The 27,377-nt window shown below is 48.6% G+C and overlaps 3 long non-coding RNA genes across 3 annotated transcripts; 2 read left to right on the top strand and 1 right to left on the bottom strand.

Moving 5' to 3' along the window:
- Window positions 1-3,801: 3,801 nt before the first annotated feature.
- Window positions 3,802-4,705, bottom strand: LOC135375962 (uncharacterized). The gene is made up of 2 exons (XR_010417457.1): window positions 4,596-4,705; window positions 3,802-3,982 (listed from the first exon to the last, which is right to left on the bottom strand). It is a non-coding gene; the product is annotated as an uncharacterized LOC135375962 (long non-coding RNA).
- Window positions 4,706-10,370: 5,665 nt separating this feature from the next.
- LOC135375957 (uncharacterized) lies at window positions 10,371-11,182 on the top strand. The gene is made up of 3 exons (XR_010417455.1): window positions 10,371-10,706; window positions 10,761-10,905; window positions 10,968-11,182. It is a non-coding gene; the product is annotated as an uncharacterized LOC135375957 (long non-coding RNA).
- A 6,851-nt stretch (window positions 11,183-18,033) lies between these two features.
- On the top strand, window positions 18,034-18,995 carry LOC135375950 (uncharacterized). The gene is made up of 2 exons (XR_010417453.1): window positions 18,034-18,201; window positions 18,815-18,995. It is a non-coding gene; the product is annotated as an uncharacterized LOC135375950 (long non-coding RNA).
- Window positions 18,996-27,377: the final 8,382 nt, after the last annotated feature.

The raw sequence follows: 27,377 nt of genomic DNA, 5'->3' as shown, positions 1-27,377 counted from the left end.
CAAGACTGAACATTTCCTAAAGTAGGCTTTCCCCCAATGCACGTAGGAGTTGGGTGAAGACTAGCTACATCTCACAAATGAAGGTAGACACATTCCTTTCTTTCTGACCTGTTTGCCATTGACGTACAGGTGAAGTGTTCTGTTGTTACCCGAACATGAAATGAAAGAGAGAAGCTAAAAAATGCTTAGAAGAAGTCGATCTTACAAGCCCAAAATGTGAGATGGCCCTTCAACCTCGTCGGAGTAGTTACAACAAAGACGATGAACTGGAAAATATGTTTTATGAAGAACCAAAGTCAAACAATTAAAAAAAAAACACCGTTCCGCTGAATTGAAATGCAAAGAAACAAGCAATCCAGCAAGACTGAACATTTCCTAACGTTGACTTCCTGCAACGCACGTAGAAGTTAGGTGAAGCCGACTTGTAAATTAGCAATGTCCTCCAAAACATACAACGCAATGCAATGTCCTAAATAAAAAAATAATGTTGTACTGTTTGCAATCGTTTATTTTTCATTTCATCTACTGCGACGATCTAAGAAGGTGCACTTTAAAATCACAAAGATTTGCATGTCGGCAGTGGGAAGGAATGAACCTCTTTTCTTTTTTTCTTTCATGTACATGCATTCCATAAATGGCTGTGACCTTGCACGCTCACAGGGGAAGAACTTATAACAAGAGAAAAGAAAAAAGCATGTACTCACCTTAGTCTGCTTTTCCAGTCAAACACCCGCACGGAAAAACCTGAGCTGGAATGTCAAGTGAATCCACCTGAAAACAATCAAGTGGCATTCACTTGGCATTCCAGCTCAGTCCGGAAAGCGTTGCGGACGAACCGTCTTATATAGAAGTCGCTTCGTTTGCCTATGAGACTGCAGCGTCGACCGTCTCGCCCCAAAGACGTGATGAGGAAAGTGATATTATCGTTTATCCTTGAAAGGTAATTACGGCTTTACCCGGGCTGGCTCGCTCTGTTCAGAAATCAAAGCAGTCAGCATGGAGGTAGCTGTCATTAGTATACTGCGTCTTTTTTTCTTCTTCTTTTTCCTGCGGCGCAACATGTATCGCATAGTAATTATTTTTCCTGTCTTCGAGTTGCAAAGGCGACACCGGCTAGAGTAAAAAGGTACGACCTTTATCCAACGAGTTGTCTTATATGCAAATGCTTGCTATTGCAATAACATCGTGTATCTTCGAGCGTTTATTCGACTTGCTCGCCTACTCATGCAAATCAGTAGAAGAGATATCACAGTCTGAGTGGAAACAGCGTGACCAAGGGGATGAAACTCGCGAGTTCCTTTGCGGACTAAAGTGAGGCGCTGCGAGCCTTTCGCGTCATGAAACGTCATGAAACGTCAAAATTTTTACGTCGAAGCACGAGTTCTCTACCGAGAGCATCCCATTGGCTCCTGCGGCCGCTCCTCTGGTAAGCGAGCGCTCATTGGTCGGTTTGAAATTGTAACCTCTCTTCGTGGCGCGGGAAAGCCGGCACCGCCGTGTCTGGGGTGCCGGAGCGGGTCGCCGTAAAGTTTCGAAATATATGGTGCAGCAGGGACGCACGCAAAGCATCTTTGCCGGTGCCGCTTTGGATGGTTTTTAGTGCCCGTCGATACCGACTCTGCAAAAGTCGAATCCTCTTGGATACTTCTGCAAGTAAATTCAGTGATAGATAAGTGGAAGGCAGGACTGCTTCGCTTGCTTGGCGCGACAACGATTCAAGAAGCATCTGTGTTTTTCCACTCGATGGCAGGTAAGTCAGTTCCTATTCCATTCTGCCGCTTAGAGTAACATAGCATAGCACCGCACCTGTGGCATATACGCAACATTTCGGCCGGTAGAATTTTTAGTTTTCACGTTTTCTGATCCCTGTTCTGGCCTTTCTTGCTCAGGTATCAACTAGGTACTGCTCAACTCATATCTGCTTCAGAAAAGCATCTGCATGGACGCAATAGAATGGATATGCCACTCTGAGTGGTTGGAACATCATCTTTTGGTTTAGCAGCAGCACAGGTTCCTTTGTGACGGGTCAGCCTTGACATGTGCCACTACACAAGCAGCAAAGGAATATGGACATGTTTTCTGTCATGCTGGATTTGTGAATGTGTGTTCCTGTGCAGTGAATTTACTGATCTACTGTGAAATCTTCCACGTGAGACATCAGCTAACAGTGAAGGCGAAGTTGCTTCGGCATATTAGTCGAACTTCAGAAACAATGTTCATGTGAAGTTTGTGTTTCGCGCAGATACAGAAGACTGCATATGTATGATTTGGAAATACCAATCCCGAAAAATAAAACACCTTGTGCAACAGAAAGAGCCAACGCTTCGGCGTTTTATTTATTTCACTGGATGCATGCGAACGAAAATGCAGAACGGCAGAACCGCCAAAGCGGGGGAGAGAACAGAGGGGAAAGGGAAAAAGAACGCCTCGGTAGCGTCGCTTTACGTCACCCAGGGAGACAAAATAAAAGAAAGCAAAAAACTTCTCTACCGAGGCCCAACGATTGGCCCGACGTCAGAGGTCACGTGAGTTTTTCCCGACAATAGAAATATACTACACGTTCATTCCCCTGGCGTGACCTTCAGCCATCCCGTCGTCTAATATGCAAAGCGTCGCTAACACAACAACATCTTAATGGAACACGGAAAAAGTGATCTTATCATTTCTCGAGAGTTAATCCGTGTCGTACACAAAAACGGATTAATGGGGAGAGGTAGCCTGGTCGACTGCAAGTCCAAGCATGTTTAATGAAATCTCTACAATGAATATCATGATGTTCCCCCATGATGCGTCGGATGTCGAATTTCGAAGCGGTAAGCCTTTTGTCGGTTACACGCCCTTAGCACCCTGTCCATAATCACTTCTCAATACTAGCTATGCCATATCCTTGCAATTCGCAACGATGTTGTGGCGAGGGCCGGTGCATTTTTCTTTTTTTTTTGAACGGTTGTCGAAGGTCAGAGCTGTAGGCTCTAGCTGTTTTTGTTTTTTTTTTCGGTTACGCTCTTAGCGCTCTGAAGTTTAAGTATATACTGTCTCCTCGCACTTCGGAAGGAGTCGATTGGCTCATCAACCATTTCCATTAGGCAGACGATAACGAGGTGTCCTACTTGTCGACTTTAAAACGTAATAAGAAAAAAAAAAATATTTGAACAATGTTGTGGCCATGTATGAATTGAGCTATCGTTTTATCCTTGCAGGGATCCAATAAACAAAATACAGAAGCCGACACTGAAGATTTTTGTTTAAGTTTAATTTGTACAAGCTTTCGCGTGGAGGTCCACGCTTCCTCTGTATTTGTTTATGGGATCTACAGGACTTGACTCCCCTCTTCGTATACGCTTTTGCAGGATCGAGTAAGAATTGTGCAACTATCCATAAAGAATTAATCTTCGTAATCTTATTATTATTTCATTTTTTACTAAGATCCTTAGATGGATGAACGGTTATGGCACATTTCTGATTTCATAACTAAGCTAATTATACATTGTTAACGTAGTTTGTTTAAAACAAGAGGTATATCATTCTGATGGAACTACACAATTAAGATGACATTCAGTGAGTGCATCCTAAGTAGTAGGTACTGGACTCTCATGGTGCACAACGCCCAACTGTCCTGAACACGATTTAATTAGCAATTAGAGCTAATTGGGACCCCCCACATTAATCAGCACCCTCCAGGGAGCCACCACACTAATTGGGGAAAGTCTAACTCGTGTCCAGAACAGCTGAGCGTTGTGCACCATGAGAGTCCATAAAAAAGAAAAATAATAGGCAGAAAATAAAATAAAAAGATGGAAATAGAGTGGAGAGAAACAATTTATTCGAAAATCAACGATGCCGCGGCGAAGAAGCCGCTCCGCAACACCCGAGTGACCAGCGTCCGCCATGTTGGTAGTTTGCACCCAGCAGTTGCAGAGATCGACGACAGGTGGCCACTTAGTTGCAAGGCATCACACCAGATGGCGCCACCATCATAGCTCTAGACGAGAAAGACAGAACAAGATACTAGCGGCAGGTAAAAATGACAGCACTGCCAAGCAAGTCTAGGCATGCGAGAGAAAAGGTCTAACCGCTACTGCTAAACAGAAAACAGTACACATCGGGGAAATAGGCTTACGGGGACGATCTTTTAGGCCTAACCACAACACTACGCAGCTAACACAAGGCGGGAACCACACATCGCTAAACATGCGAGAAAAGGCTTAACACGAGCGCGGTCACCGCTAAACACGGCAAACATACGAGGAAAGAGGCTTACGGGGGCGATCGCTTAGGCCTAACCCCAACACTACGCAGCTAACACAAGGCGGGAACCACACATCGCTACACATGCGAGAAAAGGCTTAACACGAGCGCGGTCACCGCTAAACACGGCAAACATACGAGGAAAGAGGCTTACGGGGGCGATCGCTTAGGCCTATCCTCAACACTACGCAGCTAACACAAGGCGGGAACCACACATCGCTAAACATGCGTCAACAGGCTTGGACACCGCAAAACAAGTCTAAACATGCGAGAAAAGGCTTAACACGAGCGCGGTCACCGCTAAACACGGCAAACATACGAGAAAAGGAGCGCGTCAAATCACTCACCTTTTCCCCCGCGGCAACTTCCAGGCAGAAACTGAGCGAGCGCGGAGAACATACGTCTGCTCTCTACGAGATCCAGCCAGAAAGTGAGCGAGCGCGCGGAGCGCACGACCGTCTTCCGCGACGGTCCGAGAGAAACTGAGAGAGGCGACGCGCAGCGGACGCTATGGATGCGCGCGCGCGCTCCTAGCGCCCCCTGCGCCGGCCGCGGGTGTTTTCGGTTTCGGCTCTCTGCTGCTGCGCGCGCGCTCCTAGCGGCGACGGGTGGCTTTTCAGTTTCGCTTTCATTCTTCGTTCTTTGCGCGCGCGCGTTTATCTGTATAAAGGCAGCGCGCACCGCGCTCGCGTCATCACTACGTGAAGATGTTCAGCTACCACTCTTTACAAAATTGTTCCCGCACCCACGCTTCTTGGGAAGAAGTGGAGAAGGAATGTTTCAACGGCGAAAGTCCCCGCAACGAGCTCGTCATCACTGCTTTTCGCTACGTGATAGACATGGTAGGCTTTGGCAATATAGGAGAGATCTCGCCGGGGCCACTGCAGGAGATGGTGCGTCGGATCTACGCCCGTTACAAGAACGTCTGCATAACGGTTCCAGACGGACCCCTGGGACTAATGTGCGAATTTGTGAGCTTGGCCAACGCAGAATTCAACTACATCGCTGCAGACATCGTGGACCTTCTCGCTCGTGCCATCGCTCATATTAAGCACGCCCTGCGGAAGCAGCGACATTTGCAAGCAGTCTACATCGCCAATTTTGTCATTGATTTATTGAAATACCGATTGGTTATTGACATGCAACGCATTAAACAGTCCGAATAACTTTGACGAGACTCTGTGTGTTCTTTCACTGAAACATCTTTATTGAATACATACAAAGGACTTGGTCAATAGATGCCTGCACCCTCCCTCCCTTGTCTGATCTCACGAACGCAGCATTACGAGATGATCAGACGTGCCAGAAAAGGGGAATCTTCATCGCAGCGCCGTCATTGCGCGGGTCACTGCGCCAGCACGATGACGGAATGGTCATTCTTTTCGTACACCCATTCCGCTACCACACTGCCACGATGTCCCGTGCTTCTCCTGTCTGCGAGAGAGAGAGAGAGAGAGAGAGAAGCATGTCTCGACTAGAACTTTTATTCTCGATTACATGCGCGTGCAGCTCTTTGTTCAACGGTTACTCGATGCCTGACGTCGACGGTCTCGGGCTCTCTTCCGGGTTTTCCGGTGCTGCACAAAGAGGGAGTACTATCGTAATGCGATACGCGTCAAAACACCCGTAAAGCTTACCGTATTCGCAGCTCCCATAAGGGAAGGAGTGTACGGCATCCACGAGATAGCGTTTGTCGTCGTAGGGGACCAAGCTCTTCTTGAGTCTCGAAATGGTGTACATCGTTTGCTTTATACTCTGGATGGTGCACTGCTTCTGAGAGACCGCCTTTTCATTGAACAGAGAATCTCGGTACACTTCGTGCAATAAATGTTTCCGCACCACGTCTTTCTTAACTCCTTTGGCTCTCGCGATCTGTTTGTGTGACCCAGCCAAGAGAATGCTGTACATTTTCGCTCGGATGGCTACGACTTCCTGAATAACTCCGGTCTTTGAAGTACCCCATCTGGTTCGCGTGCTCGTCGTTGAAAAGTGGGTGGTCTGGCGGATAGGAAGACAGATCTAACTCACTCTCAATCTTCATCAGCTGCTCTTCCAGGCTTTCACACGTGAGAGAAAAAATTACGCTGTCCGTGTCGCTATAGATCAATTGCACTGGACATGTCAAGCGAGAAAAGAGCGACTCGTAGATGAAGCTGTACATTCGGACTTTGGATATTTCAAGAATGGCAAAGCCCACGTAAAGGGGGTGCGTGCATTTGATGCGGCGTTGTTTCATCTCGTACAAGATGCACTTGTCACTCAGAATGAGAAAATGCTGACTGTCGACGGAGCTAGCCTTTCGTAGTGCACTTTCTTTGTCGTAGGCTATTGCGTACCTTTTCATGCGTCTCACATTTTGTATCGACTTACCGAACGTGCTGTTCGACATGGTTTTGTACAGAAGTCTCTCGAATTTCGTGCTCGCGGCATTCCTCAACGCGACGTTTCTCTGCACGAAGGTTCGCAAAAAGTCGTCTTGGCGGAACGAGAGGATGCTGTGAACACGTTTTATTTTCATGCCCAACCTCACGTACAGAGCGAGCAATGCATAATGAACGACGTAGCGTTCTTTGTCATAGCACGTCAGCAAGAGTTTCTTTGTGGGAGGGGCGTTCAGCGCCAACGCATCTTTCAGGTGTCGCTGGTAGGGGGACAGTTCGTTCTCGTCCACGCACCTGTGTTCGGGTGCCAGGGGAAAATCCCTGGTGAGCGCGTGCAGTTCTTCGGGATACAACAAGTCTACCACATATACGTAACCCACTTCCGAATCGTGAGGAATGTTGAGAAAATCAATCTCGCTCCACCTCGAAGGATCGACCCACTCAAAACCACCTGTCGGGAGATGGAAAGTCATCGTGTACGGGTACAAACTATTCACGTCGAGGTACTGGATAAAAGTCTTTTCTTGCTGGGGATCGTAATCGTCGCACCCCTCGTGATTAGCCCGACAGTATCTGTGGAAGCTGTTACAAATGCCTCCCCTGATTCCCTTCTCGATCGTTTCGTACATCTCGCGATCGCTCATGAGCTCGAGTTTGACTTTGGTGAGCTTCAGAGCGCTACCCCACGCGTAGCTGGCGAGGGACACGGTGCGTAGGATATCCATCCCATCCGTCTCTAGCGCGATCTTCCTGAAATACAGCACGACGTCGCAGAGCTGACAGGCGTCGAGCGTGACGTAGAGACGCGTGTAACCACCGAGGTTCTTACATTCGAACAATTCGAAAATCTCTAGGGCGTACTGATAGTCCTCGTCCGTGATCTCTTGGTCGTTCAGGTCACTTTTGAAAGCTTCCTTTGGCGGTAGTGCGGGCAAATTGTACGCTTCGAAACTGTCGACGAAGGTGTACGGGTAAATGCCCTTCCTGAGGAGGCGCCGGAAACGGTCACCATACATTTGGCGGGTACAATGAAACGCGCTCTCGCCACCGCTCGCGAGCAGGGTTTCCACCAGGTTCGCCAAGGACAGGTTGAAAAACTGCGTGGTATCGCGGAAATGGAGATCGCCAATGTTGAACCCTCTTATCTTTTCCGTACTCGAAGCTAAGATCCACGGCTCGCCCAGATTTAGAACGTGCATGTGGCGGAGAAGGGAGCTCAAATCGTATTGCAGGTTGTGCACGCACACGACGAGTTCTTTGGTATTACGACACGTAAGGTTACACGTATCACACAGCGTCGCGACAAAATTCGAAGAACCGGGCTCTACGAAGCAGGTGTGGTCGTGATGCGATACCTTCCGCGTATGTCGGTTAAATTCGATTCCACAAAATTCGCAGTGCGTAGCGCTCGCGTGCCGAAAGTGGTCTTCCATACTCATGACCAACGGCGCGGGACAACTGTTCAACCTATCGATTTGATCGCTAAATCGCTTGAGCGAGAGCAAGCATTTCTCTGCCGCGTTGGGTCCCAAATAGCCATCTAGGCCTAGTATTTTTCCGTCCCAACTTCTCACTACAACGATGCAGTACGAGCTCATCCTGTGCACACTCACAGCGTCCTTAACGAGTGCGTCCTTTTCCAAGACGCTCTCCGTGTCCAACACCGCGAAATAGGGATAGGGATGCATGTACTGTATCTTGTTGAAGGAGACACACTCCCCCGCTTTTGGCATTTCGAGAATCACTTCGTTTACGTCGCGACACAGACGTTCGTGTTGCTGCAATGCCTCTCTCGTCCCGTAACCGGACGTGCATTTCTCGCAATAAAAGTAGTCACTTCGTCCCATGAAAGTGCTAAATTTTCTGATTCCATAGAAATGCTCTCTAACCTCGAGTTAGTGGACTTTATCTTCATAGAGCGTACAGGGAACCCGTCCGGTAGATATCGAACTCGTCTGCTCGTCGAACACGTAGATGTACACGGAGATTTTGTTTTTTCTCTCCCACAGGGAAATGTCTTCGTAAGTGACTGGGAAGCAGGGCGGCCAGTACGTTACGCGCGTCTCCGGATTCGAAGGATTCATGTACTTGCGGTATCTAACATAATCGTTTGGGTTGTTTCTCAACGGATGCAAGAGTGCCAGCACGCTATACTTGAAACACTCGTTTTCGTGATTCGGCGGAAGTTTGACGTTTGTGAGAGTCTTTCGTTTTCTTTTTAGCAGCTCGGGAAGCTCGATCGTGCACCCAATCCGCTTCGGTTTTAAGCGCGTTAGTTTTAAGTCGACACATTGGACGTCGTTCGAGGTGAAACCAGACCCTTCTGTCGCATAGTTTTCTACGCGTTGCGAGGACTCTGCGATGGCAGCATTTATCGCGCCTTCGATTTCTTGGCGGTTATGCACCACTCTCAAGTGAAGGTTCACGTGGAGGAGATGAGAAGTCAACCCATCGGCTCCGTCCTTAATCATGAGCACCTTCGAGCACAGACAAAATTTGAAAGGCATGGGATAAGCTTCGAGGACGCGCGTGATTACTGGAGCTATGCTCGGTAGATAAAGTCGCAAATCGTCGACGTTGTCGTCGTGTGGGGAACAGAGAAGCGTGTACCTAGTAGCCGTTCCGTCAAATGCCTCATCTGTGACAAAAAAAGGAAGGAATCGTCTCTCCGTGACGGAGGGATGATTCTCTACGACGTGTTCTCGCAATTCAACGATTCTACGTCCCTCGACAGGCTCAGCTTCGTTTTGAAATTCTGGGCTTGCATCTGGTGATTCATCTCTAACCCTACCAGACAGAGGAATGAAATCTGCATACGACTGATCCCCTTCCCACATGAGCAATTCGTCTGCATTGTCATGTCCATCTAGGGGTTCGTCGTCGTCGTCCGTTTCAGGTATTACGAAAGGCGGACTACTGACTCTGTCGTCGTCGTCGTCGTCATCTGAAAGGACGACTGGGCTATTACCGAGATTCTCTATTCTAGCTTCGTGCTCTCTTTCTACGGCCACGAGCATGGCATCGATGGGGTCGTACTGACATACGAGACAGCGTGGCACTGCGGTCAAACAAAATCAGTACGAGATTTCCTCTCACGAAACAATGCTCACTTTTCCCTTCAGTTGAGGAACGCTTGAGATTGATGATGAGAGAGGATGGGGTGAGTTCCTGTGTTCAGTGTCATGCGGTGACAGCGGCTATTGGTTCCTGAAAAAACAATGCTATACATAGAATACACTCTCACAGCAGAGACGGTCGACTTACATTTTGGTCCACGAAACGCCTCGTGTCGTGGATGGGTGCCCCTCGTGGGCTTTCGATCAATCGTCGTAGAACCAGCGCACCTTTTATAGTCGCTACACCGCTCTCCTCCTCCTCGCATTGCAACGGTGTCGTCTGTACTTTGACCACCCCGCCTTCCGTCTTTCGCGCCTTTTTGCGATGTCGCATATGACAATGATAATACCATCGACGTTGAATAAAACATTACACTATTTTCTAGCTAACACTCGGGGCCGACTTGTATATGACGACGAGAAGACCCAGAGTGGGATTCGAACCCAGGATCCTTCTACACTGGACGCGACACACTAACCACTAGTCTAATTCGTACTGCGTGACGTTTTTCGTATTGCGGGGTTCGTGTCTACACACGTCACAACATGTTCAAACACGTCCAAACATGTTCAGACACGTTCAATGACGTCATAGAGCGGAAGAGAGAGGAACGAGTGTGTCCAGGGGCGACTTCGCCGCCCGTGTCTGAACACGTCCAAACATGTTCAAACACGTCTTAACATGTTCAAACACGTTCAATGACGTCATAGAGAGTGAGAGGCAAAGCTTTACTATAAATGTCGAAGCGAATGGTCGATCGTCATTCCATCATGATCAGCTTGGTAGATCCTCGTAAGTAATACCCATGACGTCATCATCGCCGAAATGTTTGAAGAGTTTCGTTTCCAGTGTACAACACTTTTGCTGCGCGTGAAGTCGGTTTTTTCCCGCCTCACATATTTCGGGAGATTGGCAGCGCCCGCTTCTTCTGTACCAATTGTGGTGGATTGTGGTCCAAAGGTACGCTTCCTCGTTATTTTTTAATACGTTCTATAATCGTTCACATTTTTTCAGAGCAAAAGCATTGGACGGACCGATTGATTCGCCCGTTTCTCGGCTGTCGGACGGTACCGTTCGACGTACGTTGCGAAGGACTTCGACTATTGAAGGAAGATGGAGAAGATGGACCATCAGTGTCACTCTGTGACTGAAGAAGATTGTACGTGCGTGTGTTTGAGTTAAAAAAAAAAACACGCGTTTCTCACACTCCTTTCGTTGCAGATTACGAATGGCTACTGACGGGAGATCTACCCCTGGTCCTAACCTTCAAGCCTCCTCCAAAGACCTTCTTTTTGCGAATCGGCGATCAACTGACTACCTGTCGTTGCGGTGGACTCTGGTCGAGAAACCCCAGCCATTGGTTAGACTCGAGCCTTCGTCCGTATTTGGGCTGCCTTCCCGGCTACGAAACCAAAGCTGGAGCCTAATTCATGTGTAACGAGAAATAAAAAAAAGGTTGTCTACTCTCATTCCGTCTCAGTCATGATGGCGCCCGAGCAGAGGTTTGCCACCTTTGTGCAAACACGAATGTATCGGGACTTGCTGCGATTACGCGATTATATTCACGGCGATAGCTGCGAGGGAGACTTTCGCTCGATTCTCAAGACGATACCCTTACGTCTGTTCACCGTCAGCGGGAAGATTGCAAAGAAAATGAAGCGTTTCGTAGATTACAAGCTCGAGCTGCTGGAGAAGTATAGACGAGGAGAGACAGTCGACCCGTGTCTCATCAACGCGGGTTTCAACCGACCTATCGTCCGTCGCTACTGGCTTCTCCACACATCCCTCGCGGTCACGGTGCAGACCGGCGACGACGGCGAGCGTCGGGTCAGCACGTTGGAAGATCGTCTCGCAAGGGTCTTGTGTATGTCGTGAATAAATATACTATTTTTTACGAAACGAGTTCGCTCACGAGGAGACGTTTTATTGTTTTGTCATTCTCTTCGAGGTTACAGGAAAACATGGATACACAACTTTTCAAGCTGTAGCGTTTCGACATGCACGTGGCTACGTAGATACAAAAAAGCCCGCAGTAAGGCGAAAAAGGCGATTGAATACACTTGTCGTTATACTCGTCCACTACAGGTAAAGTCTTTCGAAGGTTTGCTTCGATGGGGGGAAGTCCGTAGCTGTCGAAAAACACGGCAGACCCGTCGTAGTTTTTCAGGTAGAGCACCCAGTGCTGCCCGCGCCTTCTTCGCTCTTCGGTATTGATGATTAAATAGCCGGGCTTGCCTAAAACGAAGGCTTCGTCGGAAGCGCAAATGCCTCTCAGCATGGAGGAAGCGAGGGGGTTCAGGGACACGAGTTCCAAGATGTCGCTCTCGTACATCTTTTCTTATGGGAAGGTGACCGTACGGTCCTTGTCGACGTACATGAGCTTGGGACACTCGGAAATCAAGAGGACGGTGACCGCGTGTGGAAGGGCTTTAGCGAAGCGTAATTGCAGGCGAACGTTTCCTTTTCGCCACTCGTTCAAATGCGAAGGAGAAGAACACTTGTCCACGTCCAAGTTGAAGTAGAGAAGGAACCCGTTCGTTTTAAATCGCTCGTAGCTATACTTGAAATGTTTCTCTCCCAGTTCTTGCAAGAAGTTAAAGTAGGGAATTTTGACGAGGTCGTTCTGAAAGTCGTACTCGGCTCGCACTTGCTGGCCGTCCACGGAGAGCATCGAATGAGACAGGTCGTAATGACGGAATTTGTAGGGGTTCGATTGGATGTCGCCGAGAAAGTCGGACGTGGCGAGCAGGGCGACGCATAATTTGGAAGGTACCCTTTCTGGGTAAACGTTTTCAAAGTGAGCGTCCAAGCTCCCGGCACTCAAGCTCCGCACCTTGGTTTCCAATCCGCGTAACACGTAGATGGCCGGCGTGGTCTGAAGCCGCCGCTCGTATTCCAAAAATAGGGAAGGTGCCAGCGTCACCTTTTTCAAGTGTAACGTCATTTCTTTAATGTCCACCTCGTAATTGTACGTTTTCTTGTCTTTGGGGACCGATACGAGTTTAAATTCGTCGTTGTTTAACAGGAAAACGACGCGAATTTCGACGGCAGGTACCATCAGGCGCGGCTGTTGAAACAGGTCGGTATTGATCTGTCCGACCAGGTTAAAGTATTTTCCACCCTTCGTCGCTTCGTAACGTTGTTTCGGACCGCGAGAAGAGACGTCGTAATCGTCCTTTAAATGTTCGTCGTCCTCGACATAGAGTCCAGCCGCGTGCACTGTTTCTTGAGCCATGGGCGTGGTATGAAGCACGACGTCCAAAATACTCCTGTAGGCGTACAACTCGTTGGAACTGACGAGCTTGTTGTTCGCGTAAACGGTGACCGTCTTAAACATGCCGCTCAACAGGTGGTTTATTGGGAAAACGACATCTTTCTCGTCCATTTCTTCCCCGTCGTCGCGAACAATGCGCACGGTCAAAGACACGAAACTGCCGTAGAGATCCAAGTGTGCCCTTTGCAAATTTTGAATACAAAACTCGATCACAGAATTATTTACCCCGTTGACCGGATAAAAGAGTTGGTACGAAGTATCTTCCACGCCGTATTGAATGGAGGGGGGTTCGAATATCATCACGTCACTCGTAAGACAATGCGGTGACCGTTGCGTCTGTATTTTTGCTTTCGTTGACGTCATGATGGACGGAGCGCGCACAGCGGATGTGTGACCTTCACGGCGTACCAAAGATATCTGCAGGTGCGTCGTGTGTCGGCGCCTTTTGTTGTCGTTTGCGGCGTTTCTTCCATTGTTGTTTCCAGAGCCCTCCATGGAATCCAGCACGTCTCTCCCCGTTGCTATGGCCGTCTTTTTTACTGCGCGCGATATTCCTTCGCCATCGGCCAAATTCCGCGCCAAGCGCTTCAACGTTCTCTTGGCGATCGGTTTTATTTGCTGCCAGATGGGAACGATAAACTTGGATATGTTGCTCAACACACCGCCCCCTCGTTGGAAAAGGGGTCCCGTGTACACGGGAATTATTTTGGGGGAATTACGGTACATATTTGAAATGCAACGTTAGATTGGTTCTGCCTTTGGACCGCAACGGCAAACGTCTTCCCGTTTCGTCCGCGAGAACGATCGTCACTGAGGGAATTTCGAATTGAGACAGGTTAAAATACTGGATGTTATCTAACGTGTAGGTGACGACGTGCTTGTCTTTCTCGTAATAAAAGGGTAGTATTTTTAATATCGGTTTTTTCCCGCTCCCCACGTACGTGGGTTCCACGATATCTGTGTAGACGATTATGTTGTGAAACGGGGGTTCCAGGAGTACCTCGACGGAGCTCGTGGCATCCTCATCCCCCGTGAACACGGTACGCGATTCGAAGCCCAAAAGCACGGCCAGGTACTCGGAAAGTCTTAGGGTGGAGGTGCCCTCAGAAAGTCGAATTTTACATTTCTGTTCGGTTCCGTCGAAGCTGAAGCGCGCGCGTTCGCCTACGCGCTGATTAATCGCATTTAGAAGTGCTTGCGGCGTCGCATAATAGCCGGGAGGCAGATGTACTTGCAAAGATCGAGGAATTTTCGTCTTGATCGTGAAAGAAAATTGGCGCGCTACGGGGAGAGAGACGCGTAGCGTTTCTTCGTGTCCCTCGACGGCTGTGAGATGTAGCAGCTTGACAAAGGGCTCCGGTACGTGCAACCCTTTCGGTGTTTTCAGAGAGTACACGTTATCCGCGAATTCTAGCGAGGCGTCCAGCTTGTGCGTCTGGAAATACTTGTTGAGTGTGTTCCGTAGGGACGTGGTTTCCGAATTCAGAGTGACGTCGCCGAAAGCGACGGGTGCGGCGTGCTCCAATAAGATGGAGGTGGCTTCGCGTTCGCTCAATTTGGGAGGTTTCACCGCACGACCTGCTTCGCGGGACGCTAGCGAGGCGTCGAGCGCTTGCGCGAGCCGAGGGTCCAATTCCACGGCTTTCACGTCCACGGGTAAGACGAAGTCGTATCGCGATTTATTGTACGCGAAAGAAACGTCGAATTCCGAAAGGGCTTTTCCCAAATCCCTCTCGAGATCCGAGGTGACACGAAAAGTTCTGCCGGCTTCCACCGTATCCTCGAAAGAAACCTCGATTTTCGCATCTTGCCTTTCGTAGCCGATATTTAAAAAATCGTTACTTATGCTGAGATCCATCAGACCGACTTTATACCGATTCGAGAGCTGAAGCGGACTATCGAAAGCTACCGTGAAGGCGTTGAGTTTATTCGAGGGAAACTTATCCATGCTGGCGTTCGAGAGCAGGTGGACGTAGATGTCCGACATCATTTCCCAATCTTGACCACGTCGCTGCTCGGAACCCAACTGTCGTGTTCTTTGTCGTAACCGAACCAGCGAACCAAGGAGAAGCTCTGACCGTTCACCTGCTTCTTCCTCAGCACTTTCGTTACTGGCCAAGGCTGATTGGCGTCTCGGGTTACGACGAGTACCTCCTCCGGGTAGAAAGATCCATTCACTTCCTTACCCCGGTAATCTTCCAGGTGTACGACGGGAGGAGAGGTGTCTCTCAGGCGGGAGACGGTGAAAATCTGAGGCGACCAACTCCCTTCCGAGCTCTTATGAAAACCTTTTCTGTGAAGTAGGACCCTCACTTTATCCCCCAGTTTGAGCTTCTTTTTCACGGAGGGTACGACGGGCTTCCCATTTATCTTATTGAACAGCTCCAATTCGTTTTCGGGCGTGACTTCGGACGGGCTGATGCCCAAAGTCCTGTGTTTGGTGGTGTTGTAGTCGCGCACGATCTTGGGAAGCGCGGAAACGAAGTGGTATTTTCCCGTTACTCTAAAATAACGGAATATTCTGTCGCGTAAAGTGCGTATGACGCGCTCTGCCTGCGACGCTTTGATTACTGGAGAGAAGGTAGAATACATCTGTACCTTCTTTCGTGAGAGATACTCCTTGACGGTCTTGTTGTAGAATTCCCCGCCTCTGTCGCAAAAGATGCGTGTAGGTACGTTACCTCCCCGAAAAAGTCTTATCATGGCCCTTTTCATTTCGGTGGGGCGCTTCGTCTTTAGCGGGAGGGTGCGCAGAAAGCGGGAGAGGGAATCGATTGCCACGAGAATGTAGCGGTAGCCACCGTTGAATCTCTTGTATTTTGAAAAATCGGCGAGGTCCATTTGCCACACGTCGTTGATCTTGAGTGCGATGATGCGTCTCCTATTAAACTTTCTTCTGACCGGATGGTGAAGCGTGTAGGCATCCAGCTTTCTGAGAATGGCAAGAGCCTTCTTTTTGCTCAAGTGATGCGCTTTTCTATAGCGTTCCACACCCCCCAAACCACCCTCTGGTTTCTCATATCCCTCCATAAGTCGTCCACGCAATGGAGGCCTGCTGCTGCTGCTGCTGCTGCTGTTGAGGCTCGCGAGATTTGGGTAGAGAAATCAGACGCAATAGTTTCGAGACTTTGGGGAACCAGGAAGGTTTCTTTCCCGTCTTACGTTGCAACAAATAATTGACGAGTTCGTAAACGGAGGAGTGTCTGATGGGCTTGCCCGACACGGAGACACAACCCTCGCGATCCCAGGAAAGAACCTTCTTTAATTCCGAGACGACCCTTTCCGCTTCCTCTTCGTCCACCTCTGGAGAGAGGAGCGAATAGTCAAAGTCATTTGTAGCGTCGGACGCCTTGTTTTTATTGTCGTAGGGGTCAAATCCGTACTGCTTGAGTATACGATACAGTGCTTGCAGTATGAGTTTCACTTTGACGTCGTCACTCTCCTTCGAGGAAAGAATGTTTCCGATGGAGGTGGTCACTTCAATTCTCTTGGCCATTGGCGAAAAGGTTCAACACGGCGGAAAGCAGGAGAGGAACCACCGACGAAAGAACGCCCTGTCCTCGCTGCTGAGACAGATAGCGCTTCAAACGTTGCGGATTCTTGTGAATCTTTTTGTAGGCGAGCCGTCGTAAAAAGCGTTTGTGCTTCTTCAAACGCGTGAACGTATCTGGAGCTAGAGCCACCTTTCCGTTCAATACATTGAGGCAAATTTCGGAGAGGTGTTTCATGTCGGACGAGGACGAACGTCTCAAGACGTCGCGGCGGCGTGGAGGGGGTAGAGTGGAGAGTACTTTGAGTAAAGTGAGGTGAGGACGGAGATTCATTTCGGAGCGTAGATATATTGACGTTCTCCCGGAAAGATATTGCTACGCAACCTGTGATCCTCGTGCGTATAGTTGTGAAGATCCACGAGTAAATATGCGTGGGGCGACGACATTGCTTGTTTATATGCGTCCAGAAAATACTCCAATCTTTTTCTGCCAAATAGCTGTTGGCCGAAATGTTCCATCTGGTGCACGCTGCGCACGGTGCGCCACAGGACGACGTAACTGGCGTTGTAGGATATTGTTCTAAAATGGCTACTGTCGAAAAAGATGTTTTGAACGAGTAAGAAGATCGACGCGTTGGCGTGGTGAGAACCCCGAATGAAAAGATCGGTCACCTCCTTCAAGGAACCGGCGTCGGTCATGTGATCGTCCACGACGATCAGCGTAGCGCGCGACGTGTCCCACTCTCGCGGTAGCTCCTTGGTAAATTTTACGGAGTCCCCGAATTCGTCCTGCATGCTCGGCGACGCATATTTCTGCACGTAGAATATTTGTGACGGGGGCTTGTCCACCACGTCGTTCAGGTTCCTCAACACGTTAGCAACGAACGTAGATTTGCCGCACATGGAGGGGCCGCTTAAGATACAGCGAAAGGGATGACGGAAACGAAAAGGTTCGGGGGAAGACATGTTGCGTGCGTACACGTTGCACGAAGAGAAAGAAGAGACTGAGACTCGAAGAGAAATGCATCGCTTTTTATTTACACATCCTCGTCGTCGTCGTCCTCTACATCGGAACTGCGTTCCCAATACAGATTGTCCAGGCTAAAGTTGGACTTCTTTTTCGCCAGTCTGTCCGCCGCTAAGATGCGGTCGAGCGTCTTCATCTTGTCCTGACACATTTCTTGACGTGCTTGCAACCATTCCAGACGGTGGACTTGAAAGGCTTCCTCCACGATGCCGCGTATAAATTCGCGAAGTTCTTCGTTTTTTGTCTTTTCCTTGCGACGACGAGAAACGCAGGAGAATAAACCACACATGGCGTTTTCCACGTATCGGTCAGAATGATGACGCGAGCGCGGTGCGCGCTGCCTTTATACAGATAAACGCGCGCGCGCAAAGAACGGAGAATGAAAGCGAAACTGAAAAGCCACCCGTCGCCGCTAGGAGCGCGCGCGCAGCAGCAGAGAGCCGAAACCGAAAACACCCACGGCCGGCGCAGGGGGCGCTAGGAGCGCGCGCGCGCATCCATAGCGTCCGCTGCGCGTCGCCTCTCTCAGTTTCTCTCGGACCGTCGCGGAAGACGGACGTGCGCTCCGCGCGCTCGCTCACTTTCTGGCTGGATCTCGTAGAGAGCAGACGTATGTTCTCCGCGCTCGCTCAGTTTCTGCCTGGAAGTTGCCGCGGGGGAAAAGGTGAGTGATTTGACGCGCTCCTTTTCTCGTATGTTTGCCGTGTTTAGCGGTGACCGCGCTCGTGTTAAGCCTTTTCTCGCATGTTTAGACTTGTTTTGCGGTGTCCAAGCCTGTTGACGCATGTTTAGCGATGTGTGGTTCCCGCCTTGTGTTAGCTGCGTAGTGTTGAGGATAGGCCTAAGCGATCGCCCCCGTAAGCCTCTTTCCTCGTATGTTTGCCGTGTTTAGCGGTGACCGCGCTCGTGTTAAGCCTTTTCTCGCATGTGTAGCGATGTGTGGTTCCCGCCTTGTGTTAGCTGCGTAGTGTTGGGGTTAGGCCTAAGCGATCGCCCCCGTAAGCCTCTTTCCTCGTATGTTTGCCGTGTTTAGCGGTGACCGCGCTCGTGTTAAGCCTTTTCTCGCATGTTTAGCGATGTGTGGTTCCCGCCTTGTGTTAGCTGCGTAGTGTTGTGGTTAGGCCTAAGCGATCGTCCCCGTAAGCCTATTTCCCCGATGTGTACTGTTTTCTGTTTAGCAGTAGCGGTTAGACCTTTTCTCTCGCATGCCTAGACTTGCTTGGCAGTGCTGTCATTTTTACCTGCCGCTAGTATCTTGTTCTGTCTTTCTCGTCTAGAGCTATGATGGTGGCGCCATCTGGTGTGATGCCTTGCAACTAAGTGGCCACCTGTCGTCGATCTCTGCAACTGCTGGGTGCAAACTACCAACATGGCGGACGCTGGTCACTCGGGTGTTGCGGAGCGGCTTCTTCGCCGCGGCATCGTTGATTTTCGAATAAATTGTTTCTCTCAACTCTATTTCCATCTTTTTATTTTATTTTCTGCCTATTATTTTTCTTTTTTATGGACTCTCATGGTGCACAACGCTCAGCTGTTCTGGACACGAGTTAGACTTTCCCCAATTAGTGTGGTGGCTCCCTGGAGGGTGCTGATTAATGTGGGGGGTCCCAATTAGCTCTAATTGCTAATTAAATCGTGTTCAGGACAGGCGTGTGCACCATGAGAGTCCAGTACCTACTACTATCCTACAGGCAAGCAAAGGGGTTGGTGCCCCCACGTGGTCAGCCACAACTGGTCAGGTTTAAAATCTGCGAGAGGGTGGAGGTAAACTTATTAAGAAGGGTATAACGACAGCTTCGTGGGCTGGTTCAACCTTCGTGAGATGATGGGGTGCTGCTGTAGTGGGACTGGGGGGTAGTTCAGTCATAATTAAAATACGATCTTGCAACTGTGCTTTTATGTAGTTCCTTCTAATCTACAGTAGGCATGCAACCTAATTATAATAAGAAGCGCGTGTTGCGCGTGCGAGGGACTTGCTGGAGGCTGGCTTACGATATGGGGGCTGGTGCCCACGTGGTTAATTCTTCAGATGACACAGTGAGGTCGGTATCACTCTGACGTGGTTTACTCCAACACAGTAGGGCGTGCACCTAATTATAATATTAAGAAAGGCACGTGGCAGGGATGGCTTACCACATGGAGTCGTGAAAGTGGGCTGGTGCCCACGTGGTTAATTCCTCAGATGATACAGTGAGGTCAGTATCTGTGGGCTGGCGCTCACGTGGTTTAGCCCTAATTAACATTCGCAAGAGCGGGATGGGGCGGGGACGGGGGCGGTCTTGTTTGTTGATGCTAAATACGCTAGCTAGCGTATCTAGCAATTGTTTTGCTAGATAGGCACTGCTAGATACACTAGCTTTTCTGACTACTGAGTCTCCCTTTTTGAGAGTAATTGTACTCTCCAAAAGGGTGTTATATACGGGGCAAAAAAATGAGTTAAAGTACACCCTTTTTTAAAGAGTGTGAGCGATACATCTGTGCGCCCATTCTTCCCCCAGTCTCAGGGCGACACATCATCCAGTCGACAGATGACATCAACTCGTGTGAATATAGAGGAAACAAGCCACTTGAGGAGTTGTTGAACTGCAAGGAAGCGCAGGGGTGGCTTCGAGCAGTGCTGTACATAGCTGCGCTACTAGCAGCTCTGCTACAGTATTCGCTATTTATTCGCTACTTATATGCGTATTTTCGGATTATCAGGGGCGAGCTGCCGAAGCCAGTGCGAATAGGTCGATGCTTGCTGCGGCAATATGCCCAAGAATGCTGTGGCTGCAGGCAAGGTCTCCGGGGAAACCGTCTTCGTTTGCAGGGCAAAACATGATGGCAACGTTGTTATAGGGAAGGCCACACCTTCGCGCTCGGCCTGCTACTTCAAGGACGGTGGCAGTGAACACTCCATCCAATCCAGGTAAAATCCATACCACGTAAAACGAGGGGCTATATCTCTGACAACTGTGCCAAACTCGAATAAATACAGTGGCTCTTTATTGCCGGCACGTGGCGTAAAAAAGTACAAAGACTCGTTCGAGACAATGCGCAATTCAATTCATGTTGTCTTGCGAAGCATGCCTACATGTAAGGTGTGTTAAAATTGCGTTCTAGTGTACTTGTCTGAAATTATGAGGTCAACGCTGTTTGTTTCGGTGGTGTTTTTCCGAACACTTCTATCAAGTTTCGAGTCGCGAGAAATAGAATTTATCAAGTCAACCCTTTCGGATTTGCTCCATTTCACTGCATTATACCACCGTCCTTCAATACTCTTTCTGGTCAGGAAACTCCGCTCGAATACAATAGACTAGGTCTCTTAGGGACAATTGCTCCCGCTAGGGGCGATCTCGTCGTTCGGGGGGAGACACGCTCGTGGAGCAGACAACGTTTCCGCAGCACTGCGTGTTTTCACGGAATATTTGATAGGCTACTTTTCAAAGTTCATTTCGTGTTCATAGCAGAAACAATTCTCGACGCGATTCATGATTTGAGCCGGCACATTTCAGTTCAGTGAACGTAAATTTGAAGGTTTTCCGCGTATATTGCAACTCTCATTGTTGTCTTTCTTTGACACGCAAAATTTTAATTTTGCTCTCACTCGGGGCTCTCAATCATGGTTGAGAAACATATTATTGCATTTTGTTGCACAGTCGCTCAATCCAGGGATATATTGTAAGCTAATGACCCTTTCCGTAGTTATTACGTGAGGACGAAACTTTCGAAACGCGCGATTTTAACTTGAACAGAGATAAAATGACGAGGTCATTCTATTTCAGCGCAGACAGATAAGACTTGAGACGTACGTATAGAAATCCTGTATTTTAATCATCTAAAATTATCTCTGGCAGTATGAGAGCCGGGGGATACACATGCTATAAATCGTATGGCTCGATCGTTTTCGGCGAGGAAATATGCTTATATTGTTTTCTGATGTGGTGCAGTGCCATGCACAAGGTTTAGCGTATCGTAAAGAGCAATTTTTACACATTTTGGGAAGAGATGACGGGAAAACTCCTTGTGAGAGATCACAACAAAACCAGCAGGAACAATGATTGGTGCCTCCTGAATGTAGTTTGGACGAATAGCCTGTAATTACGGAGGAAACGATATGTTCTTTTGCCGATTCCAACAGGATTCCAGCCGGGCTGTTAAAGTAACACGACAGAATTTCTTCTTGCTGAAGTGTGGCCTGATAGCGCTCTCCAACTATAGAATTTGGCGGACAAGATTCAGATGCCAAATTCAACGGCTACACTATCATCGCGCTGTCGATAGCCTGGGCATATGAGTCAGATCAGTCCCAAGACATTTTACTGAACAAACAATTTAAAATGTGGAATGGGGTTTTATTTTGGAGGTCCGAAGGAAATTTTGGGATTGCCCAAAAACTACATGTACCAGAAAAAAAAGAGAGAGAGAGAAACAGAAAATGGAAAGAGATAAGCAGGGGGAAGGAGAGAAAATCCCTTGTGTTAGCCCTTCTCTTCAAATTCAGGATGAAGGCAAGGAAACTATATATTTTTAGCTCTATACACGGCTATGAACGGGCTCTAGAGTCTGTAGTTTATGGTCCGCAGAAGCTTTTGACGAAGTGCAGAAGCATTGCAGAAAGAAAAAAAAAGAGATAAAAAGAGAAAAACATCGCCCCTCACTCTGCCTGCTTCCGGTGCAGCAAAAACTAATATATGGTATGAGCGGGCTTCGTTTACTAAGCCTACTTGGCATTAGATCATTCCCTCCCAAGTTGTTCCCTATACGACATGTTATTGTACTGATATCATGTTGAGTGATATATCTTTGCAAATTTTACTGTTCTTAGTCTCTGATGCTACACATGTCACACAGTGACCAACCGAGGAAGCTCAACAAACCACGCTCATCGCAGTACATCTCCAATAATGAAATACTTCTGATTAGAGGATTGAGGGAGCAATCGCTGCATTCTCATTGGTCGTGTGCCCAGTGTTGTGTGAATTTACCTATACTATGGGCTCTATGGGGAGTTGGTGAGAGCTGGGCGCGTTCCCGGCAGCGCGTGAGCACCGCAGCATCGTAGCGACGCCCGTGCTTATGCGATGAGCGGTGCTACGATGCTACGGTGCTCACGCGCTGCCAGGGACGCGCCGCTGCGCACCTTGCAACCTATGACGTTTTCTCGTTTTTCCAGCGAGGGGATTCCGGAATACTCTCAACATCCGTCGTCTGCTGTTGCGATGTGTTGCATAACAGTCAAACTGCGCCACTCTATCCCGTGGGATTTTCGTTACCGTTGTAAGTTGTACGCGAGGAACGAAATAACACTATAGTCTCGATATCGACTGAAACAGATGTGACCGTGCGACACTCGTGCGTGGAGTAGTTTCCGCGAGGAAGAGAGGGAAAGTCTGAGGCTGCTTGAGCGCGCTTTCTTCTGGACCGACTTTGACGGGATCTAGCACCGCTGATTTTATGCCTAGGAACTGGAGGTTTTGTGTGATTATAGGCTGCATTATAGACACTGTCGACAGCCACCCACGGAACTCTAAGGGCCACAGATTTTCTGTTGAAAAATGCTAAACTTGGCGTAAACATTCAAAAAGGCCATACTTTGTTACCAATTTACTTCATGACGGAACGTCTGAGGACATCGAGCTTAGTGCCATTCGATAGGACGTTGAAAGACCTTTCGTGCTGTATAAAGTTCATTTTTCTCTGTCCAGTGCTTTCTGTGTTATTAGCTTGAGAATCGCACATGGTAGGCGACAATTGCCAATGTTGCATCTCAATTTTCTTAAATCTTCTCTCAGGTAAAACACTTGGGGTCTAAAGTAGAGACGTGACGCCACCTTTTTAAAAATAATCAAGGAAATCGAAGAAAATTTTTGAGAAAACTGAGATGGAACATCGGCAATTTTCGCCTACCATGTGCGATTCTCAAAAAATAACACAGAAAGCACTGGACTGAGAAAAAGGAACTTTATTTAGAACGAAAGCTCTTTCAACGTCCTATCGAATGGCACTAAGCTCGATGTCCTCAGACGTTCCGTCATGAAGCAAATTGGTAACAAAGTATGGCCTTTTTGAACGTTTACGCCAAGTTTGGCATTTTTTAACAGAAAATCTGTTGCCCTCAGAGTTCTGTGGGTGGCTGTCGACAGTGTCAATGGTGCGGCCTACAATCACACAAAAAACTCCAGTTCCTAGGCGAAAAATCAGCGGAGCTAGGTCGTGTCAAAGTCGGTCCAGAAGAAAGCGCGCTCAAGCAGCCTCAGACTTTCCTCCTCTCCCACGCGGAAACTACTCCACGCACGAGCGTCGCACGTGGCGCGATTTGCGTCGCTTGAGCTGTCATCTAACATATTTTTTTCTAGGCGAATTAAAAAATACGACTTTCACACGTTGTTCGATTTAAAATGAAACTACCCAGCCGTAACAGCCGGTGACACACACGAGACTACTGGTGACGTCACGTATGGTACAGGAGGCAGGAGAGTGAATTCATTCAGGAGTTTCGGTTTCGTTTGGACTTTCCGAGCTCGTTTGGCAAGTAACCAGTTCCCGACTGCCAGACGAACTTTATTTCTCATTTCGGAAGCGTGTGTCCAACTTAAAGACGCGGCCATTATAACAGTTTCGGATTGTCCCAGAATCTCCCTTTAACCTCGATATGAGGCCACAACTAGTAATCGCTATAGACTATGTCTTATGGGGCTATTTTTGCATGTTCTCGTGTGTTCAGACGAATGCCAGGCCGCGTGGGTCCCAGCGAGCGGTGGACAAATTTCTCTCTGCACGAGCTGTAGCCGGAGTCACGGTGGAGGGTGACCCGCTCTACATCGCTCGCACGTCAGAAGATGGCGACTTGTTCATTGGAAAAATCGACTGCGGATGCCTGTGTGACCCACAAGCAGGAAGCGACTGCTGTCGTGGCGAGTACGAGGCTTTTGTGTGCCGCACTCTCATGCAGTGAGCTAAACATTACGATCACGTGACCAAATGGCTCGCCAGCGCGTACAGACTTCGATCATTAAGCATAAATGTATCACCCCTTGAGGTTGTCTATTTTCGCGGACTTTTAAGGCTTCGCTTAGGATATGAAGCGTGATGATTCATGATATGATATCATGCGTGATGATTAAGATATGACAGACATTACACTCTGAAACCGAACTTGGCAAGACGAGACAAACAGGCCAAGCACTCCTGATAACGATGCCGTTATCGCTTCTGACTTGCGGAGATAGAAGGGCGTACGCCTTCCCGCGGCTCTTACGATCAATATAGACGACCTGCACCCCTACGTCAATGATTACGTAACGCCACCGCGCAAAGCATGCTGGTGCGCAATCAGCTTTATCAGCCAATCAACCGACGCGTTTTTTCCGCTTCTTGCCCACCACAGCAAAATATACTTCGAACCAGTCTTCTCCTGACGTCACATGTTTGTAAACCGAGGGTCGTCTATAAAACGTCAGAAAAAGACGTATGCTTCCCATTCACGGAGTCAAGGCCTCCATTGACTCCTGTAGCAAATGAAGAGGAGAGTTCGAAAACGAGCGAAGTCACATTTTGCAAAAATTAAGAATGGTGGCTACCCAAGCAGCACATTGTACTGAAAGTCGAGTGCAATAGGGGTGGACGGTATATGTCTTATCAATGTTCTTTAGTTGGACGAGCCTGTTCAAGGCCTTCCACCTACCCGTCCAACCTATTGCACTCGACTTTCAGTACATTGGGCTGCTTGGGTAACAGGCGGTTTAAGAGGACCTGCTAACGTTACAGAAGGAGGGGCTCAGATCGACATTAATCGAACTGTTAGCTGCTCTTTATAGGCAGACATTTTCCAATACATGCAAATTCCTACTCGGTTACGCGCTCACACTGTACACAGAGCAATACGGGACGTAGAATTATCCACAATAATTTAACTTAACTGTTGTATTTTAATAATCGTCAGCGTAGTACTAGCCAATGTTTCTCTTGTCTAAGTTGAAGACGATAAGGATCCTAATGACAGCGATGAAAAAAAAAACGCACACATTTGCAAACTTTGATGTCATATCAAACAGCAGGATAGAGATAGATACCATAAACTAGGTATGGTTATCGTTCCGCATTCCAAAATCTTATGATCCTGTGACCAAAGGCCCTGTATGCAGAATGCATTCCGCACAAGGGATCGCGGTCATGTTGGTCAAGGCGCTACAAGGTCACCCTGCTGGGCAAGTAACGTGTAAATGTAACGCTCGTCGTTGGTATCGAGATGTTCATGAGAGATATAGTTCATACGCCATGAAATACGCTATGCGCTGCATCGCACACCAACCTACCCACCGTTCCTGGCAAATACAGCATCATGGCAAGACCCGAACCTCATTCGCTTCATGTTTACAAGTATCCCAACAAAGCTAACAGAAAACCCCAACAAACATATGGTGACTACAGTTCGTATTTTCAGGCACCAGCAAGGAACAATGCTTCCTTCTTTCCTCTTGGTCCTCTACGCCAGTTTTTGGCAATATAAGTTGGTTGGCCATAAGAAATATATTTGCTGTGCCTGAGGATCTGTGTGTGTGTGTCGTCCACTTCTTTGCCCGTGCCTCTCGGTTTTGCTACATCATGATGAAGTACCAGCTTGCCCTTGCACCCAATCTCTACTCTCACAGGGAGCGATCTTCATCGCATAAAAAGCTCTAGACCAACCAACGTTCAGAATAATATGATTCTATCTTCCGATTGGAAGGAAGTTGATACATAAAATTGTGTCGGGCCCTTTCTCAACTAATCGCGAGACAGAGCGGCATCACCCGAGATGCTGATTGGCATACAGTCAATGCGTGATATGAGGTCAAGAGCGCCCTCTATAGGGACCGCGCACTATCGAAATGGCGCCGTAATCGCTGGATCGGCGGCGACACCTGTGGCGATTTAGTGCGTAACGGCGTGGTACACGTGGCAGTCGCTCTATACATGTGATCAGATTTGATGCTTCGCAGTGGTCACAGGAATTTTTTGGTGGCTTTTGTCCAATTAATCTACGGATCACTTCCGTGGAAGCAATATGACAGAGGGACATACCCTCCAAAACGCCACACATGTAAAGGCGCTGCTACAAGAAGCTTTCCCGAACGGAACGTCAAGCGTATACGTACTTACAACCGGGTTCAGGTAAGAGTCATAGAGGTGGAATCCAGGAACGGAAGCGTTGTGTACTATGCCCTTTCCCTTTCTCCTATTCTATATAGAATAGCACCGCTACAGCGCCGCGTCATCCTGCGCCACAACTTAACGATGGCTCTGATACATTACTTACTGGGAAAAGCTTGTGCAAAGGATCGGCGTTGAACTGTCCGATCGCGAAGTCCTGGGCCTGCCCCCATGCTTGCGACGTTTGTGTGCACGGGTCGTCTTCTGGACAATTAACCGCGACGACTGCAGCCGCCACGTGGTTGCAGCGGGCGACAACACTGGCCTTATAGGAACAGTGTGCTCCGGCTATCCAACGCGGGCGGGTGTCGTTCATTGGCTGTGTTGTCTGTGCTTTCCACGTGTACGTTAACACAAATGCTAGCACAATCGACCATTTCCATGCTCGGGTCGCCTCTAGCGACGGAATGCCGAACGTCTCATTTCCCCAAAATAAAGCATGATTCACTCTAGTGCGTTCTGCTTCGTCCGGGCGCCTGCGTGCATATGCGTGCTTTGTAAGGAATCCGTTCCGCTGTTCACATACCTGCGTCGGAACGCGTGCGGCACCAAACCGTAAGCCAATGAGCGCCAAGCGGGATTTTCAACGCCTTCCACTCCGGTGGCCACAATGTTGAAAACAGTCTCGCAGAGAGAAACCTACCGCGCACTCTCGGAAGGCGGCCT

This window comes from Ornithodoros turicata, chromosome 1 (assembly GCF_037126465.1).
Source record: "Ornithodoros turicata isolate Travis chromosome 1, ASM3712646v1, whole genome shotgun sequence".
NCBI classification, from domain to species: domain Eukaryota; kingdom Metazoa; phylum Arthropoda; class Arachnida; order Ixodida; family Argasidae; genus Ornithodoros; species Ornithodoros turicata.
Note: the sequence above shows the minus strand (reverse complement) of the source record. Positions and strands in the feature narration are given on the sequence as shown.